Below are 7050 nucleotides of genomic sequence, written 5' to 3'. Positions count from 1 at the left end.
GACATGATCAATAAGCATTATTTATTTTGTCAAAACATGGGAGTTATACATGAAAATAAATCTGTAATGCATACAATAAAAACTGAAATGAATGCATCAACTGCAAATGGTCAAAAACCAGTTATGGCCAATTTACAATGTTTTGTCAATAACTGATAATGGAAATATAAACAATAATTTTTCAACTTTCGAAGATGACGCTTTTCAAAGCGGATTACCATGAAAAAGGTCATTTGTTTATTTTCGATTCAGTATGCTTGGACTTTTATTAGTACTTTTTCACTACTAGTACAGTAATACAATAATACATGCAGCATCACCATTTCATCTGCAGTTACCACTTAGCAATAAGCCTTTTTATGTGAGTTCTCGCAGGCATTGTGCATGTGACATGTCACTATTCTATCGAGCTTTTTTTCGAAGTTTTATTTGTCAAATATGCGTATAAGTATATTTAATGAATCGCGTAAACCATTATATGACTGTAAGCGCTGGGTAAATGTGAGTACTTAAGAAAAAGCTGGGAAAAAAGATGAGATATCAATCAACTAATAGCAAACACGAAAAACATTCTCCTTATTTTTAAAAACATAAGCTAAGTAGTACAATTTACTTCTAAATTACAAAATGGCTTTGTGTCCATGTTGAAAATTACTTCATCCACAATTTTGCTGAAGATGGTTTTAGACATTTTGATATAAGCCATATTCACTGTTCCTTTGCGTTTTAAGTTTTATTATTACTTTCAGTAAAGCAATAATTTCTTTATTTTTTGTTGCTTTTGAAAGGGTTATCTCTTTTTAATGGTCTGTAGCATAGTATCTACCAACCTTGGCAGGATTGGCTCAGTAATATTGTCCATCATAAAACTGAACAAGTTTATTTTACATATTTGAACATTTGTATGTTTGCACAGTTTATTACAAAATAACTTTACATATTATATAAAGGAGAATGATTACTAAAACCTCTGTACCACCTAAAACACCACACAGCCACTAGTCCAACTTCACGCTATGTTGGTATTCCGAGCGTGAGACCTTTCACTGCTTTCTTATCTGTGTCTCTCCAGGCACAACCTCCAGTTGTGGGATTCAAATATTTTAACATCTGGTTGTTTCACTAGCAGCATGTCATATTGACACGGAGGCCGACATACACATAGGCCTATACATATGCTTGTTAACAACCAGTTCGCACCCATGCAAACCGGCTGAACCCCACCAATGGCGACCTCTAATAAAGCAGCATCCTTGCTTTCAGAGAGTCAAGAAGCTAGCATGATGAGCGGAATCTGTCAATGCTATCAGTTCGAGTCGCAAGACATGGAGTAAGGCACGTTGACTGCCAAGACCTGATTCGCTAATCTGGTCCCAGGTACCAAGCAATATTCACCTCATTTATGCGTTTTAAATTTCCAATACATTTTTACAAATGTTTGTTTCTGTTGCCAGGGATTTTTCCCATTCCTGTCACAAACACCACACTCAGCTTCAGTGCGTTCGAAAACACAAGAAAATTCGTGGTTTTAACTTTTATGGCAAGACGATAACTCGTGGTTGGCAGCGTGCAATACATTTTGTAGTTAAATATGGTAATTTCTTCGGCAAGTTACTGCAGAATTTAACTGCAAAATTCTTTAGGAAAATCTAAGGAGTGCACTCAACGCGTAAATAACAAACAGCTTCCAACTTTGTAAATATATGTCAACATGTTCAGCGAAGCCAATTCAAATTTGTAACAAATATTATGCTTTCTTTTGGCCACAGAAAAGGGATTCCAGTCTCTAGGAAGGAGTTTCTTTTCTGCAGTTTTCTTTAACTATCCATTTATTGCGCATTTAAGAAATTCATTGTCACTTTAATCAAACCATGCCACTTCACATATTTACTTCGTCTGTTAATACCCTTGTTTTAATCTTAGGGAACATCTCCTCTACATCTTCCAATAGTATAGCTGTTTCGTTGTTTGCGATATTTTGATTTTAATTCATTAAACTTAGGAACTATTTTATGGGTTTGGTGGCCATGCTAACTTACCATTTTATAGCACAATTCTATTATTGCTATCTGGCATGTTTTAAGCCCTTGGGCTTTGCCATTTTTTTCCTAACCGTTAATTGTTTGTAAGCATGTGTTTTATTGTGCTATAACTACAACGGTTAGCATCGTAGCTTTCACTTCTCACAGTTAATAGCGAAAAATAAACAATACAATAATTACGTGCTAATCACTCAACTCATTCACCGTTCGACAACTGAAGTGTCACAATGGGTAGCATTAAAAACATTACGAAATAAGTTTAGGCGATCTTTGAAAATGTTATCACAGTTTTTAAAAAACCTGAACAGAAGAAATCTTTGGAAGTATCTGCTTTGCTGAAGAAAGGTCAACCTACCCGTTTTGTTGTGCTTATACCCGTTCTGTCTTTTATGAAGAGCGCTTCCTTAAAGTACGGTAAGAAAGCTGTTTTAAGCTTATAGTCTAAGTACAAGCATAATGTGTTCGAAGAACAAGTTGGAAAAACAGGTCACTATATGAAGCTTGCAAAAAGCATTATGACAATGCATTACATAAGTACACTACAACGTTAACTCTGTGCTGCTCTTACGACAAGAAAATCCTCGATTTTGTATTTGCCTCCCCAGAGTTTTAATTTTCTTTAAAAAAATCAACATCTTCTACTTGGCAAGGTGAGAATTTTTGTTTTGTGGTGAGAAATTGGTTGAGTCAACTTTCAGGACAAAAAGAATGCACTTTTTTAAGAAGAACGAATTTTGCAATTTCTGTTGGGTCAGTCAGCCAAATTGCAACCGATTTTTATCTTTCAATCATTAAGCGAGACTAAATAAGTTTGGCACGAGATAGGAAAGGTATTGTTACCAAGTAGTATCTTTTTTCTTATGCTTTTTTACTTCTCCCTAAGTTGTAGACAGTAAACATTGCTTCTAATGACACCTGAAGGGACGTAGGGAAAAGGCTTCAATACAAGCAAGTGTGATTATAAGCGAAGTTAAGGTAAATGGGATCAGACGACTCTACATGGAGATTATTATTATAAAATGCGCTAGTACAGCGAAATATTTTGATTACTTCAAACTTTTCTTGACATTTAAAACAAAATTAGCCTATGCATTGCGCCATGGTTAATATACAAACCCTTACACATTTTACGTTGCAAGCTTTGCTGCCCACTAATCCAGATGTCATATCAAACAAGTCCAGTGCGTAAGATCCCGCGCGCTGTAAAATAAAAACTAGGCAGAATATTTTTTATCATGTTTGAGTGAATTCGTATGCTACTCACTTTAGGATTGAAATCTTTACAATCCATTGCCCAAAACGCTTTTAATTTAAAAAACAAGCTTAGTGGATCAACAAATGTCATTGTCAAGTATATACTATCGAAAAATACTTCAAACCCCTAAAATGGCGGCCAAAACCTGAAAAGGGTCTAAGACGAACGTCACAGCCATTCCATGGTAATAAACGTTAGGATAAGACAGACTATATCCAACTTCCACACTTTTAGCCAATATGCCGATTTAGTGGAAACAAACTAGCTTTATTTTTTCAAAAACTAGTAGGAATACAAAATGTTTCCAAAAGCTGAATGTTAATCGCAAACAGCTGTATTGAGTCTTAGTCTTTAGTTAGGCAATCATATTTGGATGAAAATGACTCGTTTTAGTTACTATGATGTCATATATGTGAAATTTGATTGGTGACATTTAGAACATAATATATGCTGAAAAATGTGGCTAAGTATTTCTAATTAAGCATATATAGGTTGTTCACATTTTTAAAATGAAAAAACATAAAACAATAATGTTAATTCCGTGTGCATACAAGTATGTAAATACCTAAAATAATGATTGCATAAAAGTATAAAATGTAATTACAGTTGGCTGTTTTTATACTAGCTTTGAAGCCATTGTTTATCAATACCTAAACTAAACAACCTGTACAAAATAATACAGGCCTAATAAGCAATACAGAAAGAGTAAAACTTATAAGTAATAATTGGCTTTCAAATTATTAGCTCAAATAAAGGTAACCTTCTGTTTAAAATGTTACTCGAATAGTTCCTGCGTGCCTTTTGTTATGTCTGCACATCGATGTCATGTGTTTGCTTAATCTCTAAATATTTTCCAGTAGCACACAATCATTTCTATTCCATTACATATTAAAGTCCACAGGTGGCAACATCGCCAAGACAAGTTTAGGTAATAAATATTTGAGACTTGTATTTGTTAATAATTAAAAGCATGTTTAAGGAAAAAAAAATTGGTGCTTATTTGTACGGATACTGCCCTCAGATTTTGACGAACTGTGCACAATTTTTATGAATGTTTAGTTAGATCCTGGTAAAAAACACATTGTGAACAGTAACAAATGTTCGTTGTGGATAAGTGCTGTGACAAATTGCGCGATTTTTGAAGTGGCTGTTGGTTTTCTTCTCAACTTTACCTATTACTGAAACTTTCATAGAAATTTCATAAATTTTCATAGATGTTTTGTTGAGAAGCCCTCAGTGCGTTGTTTTTAGGCCTGTTTACATGGAGCTGACCTAGTAAGTTGACCTAGTAATGTGTTCCTTTGCACAAAAAGTCCATATTAAAACATCTGTGGAGAATATCATAATAATACAACACTGTTTCATCAAGAAAATGATCCCATATAAATTATAAACATTGAAATTTAATCAAAACTCAAACTTTGTTGTTTGGTAATTTTTCCCACATTTCATGGAATACTGTTGTTGAGAGTGAAAGTTGATGTTTATATTAGGTTTTAAACAAACGTAACCCTGAAATAGTTGATGTACCAAAGGAGGGCATTTGTTAGTGATGTATAAATGCTTCATAACGTCTATAAAACAGGTACAGTGTAACGTGCATTGGCAGCTGCACACGTAAGATTCACCAACCTGTATGTTGAACTTTTTCATCGTCGAACAGATTTAAAATAATTTAACAAAGATTTGAGGCTTTGGTGCGAGTATCACAAAGTTGCAAAATTTGCATCTTTGCATGTACACAAGATTTCTTGTCAGCTTTCAGAGTCAACGCGTAATTGTTAGTTTAAAACACAGGCTGTCAGGTGCAGTTAAAGATGTTTCAGTAAGCCACTGGCCATGTACACATCCTGCAGTCCTGTCTGCTGTAAAACTTTTAATACTGTAATAAAGAACACATTATGTTGCATAAATACTGGTACATATAGAAAGTATGTCAACGATTGATTAAATTTGCCTATGCAATTAAAATCCACCTAAGTTAGCTTTTTGTGTATAAATGCACACTAAGTGCGCTATTGAATCTAATAACAACACCATTTGAGTGGGCCTTTGCCCACAACACTGCATGAAATAGGCCTAGGCTAAGCGAAACGGACAGAATGCCCAATAACCGGTTCGGTAATCGTAAACCTGGGCGACAGATCGTCAAATCATAAAGTTATGAATCCCTACACATGAACTTCTACATTTATTCTCGAAATAGTTCTCATGAACTTTCTTGAACTTGAGCGGGATGGAATCTCTCTAATCTGGCTACAACATGAACGACAGTCGACAGATGGACGGAAGAAGGACAACATCAACTTAAGCAATGAGAAAAATGAGGAACCTAAGGAATTGCGGAATATGATTATAATTAATTTACAGAAGATAAGAAATTATAGAATGTTAATTTTAACTTTTGCAAAAGCTAATGTTATACAATTTTTAAAAAATTTAACATATACAGTATTTCTAATTTGTAACGAAATATACTAAAACTTTTCAAATAAACAGAATTTGTTGTCACTTCAAAATGATATGGTATGAAAATCTTTATTCTCTGATTGAGGAAAGTCTTTGCACGATTTAAATAAACCCGGTGATGAGTGCTCAAGTTACTGGTTACAGAGCAAGCCTTGCACCGATTACCATGCAAGCTCCGATAAATAGACACACGTTTTTATTGGCGCCACAGGGTAAGCCTATCTAACATGGGTTGCATTATTGTGAGCAAAGCGTTCTAATCATTCGGTTACCGAGTAGACAAATAGACCTTTTTGCCAAGGTAATGCATTTGTTGTTTTATTTACCTATTTAAAATACCCATAAACATCGCGACTTATGAGTATTATTAATTAATATAAAAACTAAAGTATTCTGTAAAATCTTACATTTGGTAAATTAAGTGTTGCGTTCTTTAAATCTTTTTGTTTCTTTATTGGGTAAAAAACACGGTAAAAATGTGTTGCCCATGCAAGGAAAAAGATCAAAAGCGGAACTCATAATATAGAATTAATCTATCCGACGAAAATTCGACATCCCTTAAAAGTTAAACGAACAAAAATTCACAGTTTTAATGAAAGTGAAACACAGATATACATACTGGTATAGTCCTCTAAAATACCCAGATCGTGTAATGTAGCCTTGGTGGAACAAAAAGATATGACGTGGTTAGTAGCGGATTAAGGCGGTGCTGATAATGTTGCAAAAATAGACCCACCTACAGACATAGTTTCAAAAACAGACATATAGAATCCCGAAAACAAAGCAATTTAATCACCCACCAACAAATAAAATAAAAATTAGTCAAGCCAAGAAGAGATATGCCAAGCTACGGTAATAATTATAGCCACATTTTAATAGCTTCCTTTCTTTGTATTTTTATTTTGCTCTAATTAATTTCAGCTTTGCATTGTATATTAGCTGTTTAAATTCATTAGGCTATTTAGTAGGGATGTGCCGCAAGAAAGATTATTCGGGTTCGTACGAACCCATATATCTTGAAGGTCGGCACGAACGAATCCCGAATCTATTCGTATTAGAACCAAACTATAAAATTTCATCCAAAAGTTGTCAAGTCTTGCTTGTAAAATGACGTAATCGATAAACAAATCGCTTTCTTTCGAAAAATAGTGTTTAAAAAACGATTGAAAAAGCAAAATCGTTAGGAAAACGACCGTCATTGTTAGTACTGCTGACTCTAGTTTAGCTTTGTCGGGAAACTAGATCATCATTTTTAACAAAAGTCAGTAATTTCATAAGTAATAT

The 7050-nt window shown here is 34.1% G+C and overlaps 1 long non-coding RNA gene across 1 annotated transcript; it reads right to left on the bottom strand.

Moving 5' to 3' along the window:
- Position 1: 1 nt before the first annotated feature.
- Positions 2 to 5554, bottom strand: LOC143450886 (uncharacterized). The gene is made up of 2 exons (XR_013114788.1): positions 3307 to 5554; positions 2 to 3242 (listed from the first exon to the last, which is right to left on the bottom strand). It is a non-coding gene; the product is annotated as an uncharacterized LOC143450886 (long non-coding RNA).
- Between the last annotated feature and the right edge of the window lie 1496 nt (positions 5555 to 7050).

The sequence above is a fragment of the Clavelina lepadiformis genome, chromosome 3, assembly GCF_947623445.1.
Source record: "Clavelina lepadiformis chromosome 3, kaClaLepa1.1, whole genome shotgun sequence".
Lineage (NCBI taxonomy): Eukaryota > Metazoa > Chordata > Ascidiacea > Aplousobranchia > Clavelinidae > Clavelina > Clavelina lepadiformis.
Note: the sequence above shows the minus strand (reverse complement) of the source record. Positions and strands in the feature narration are given on the sequence as shown.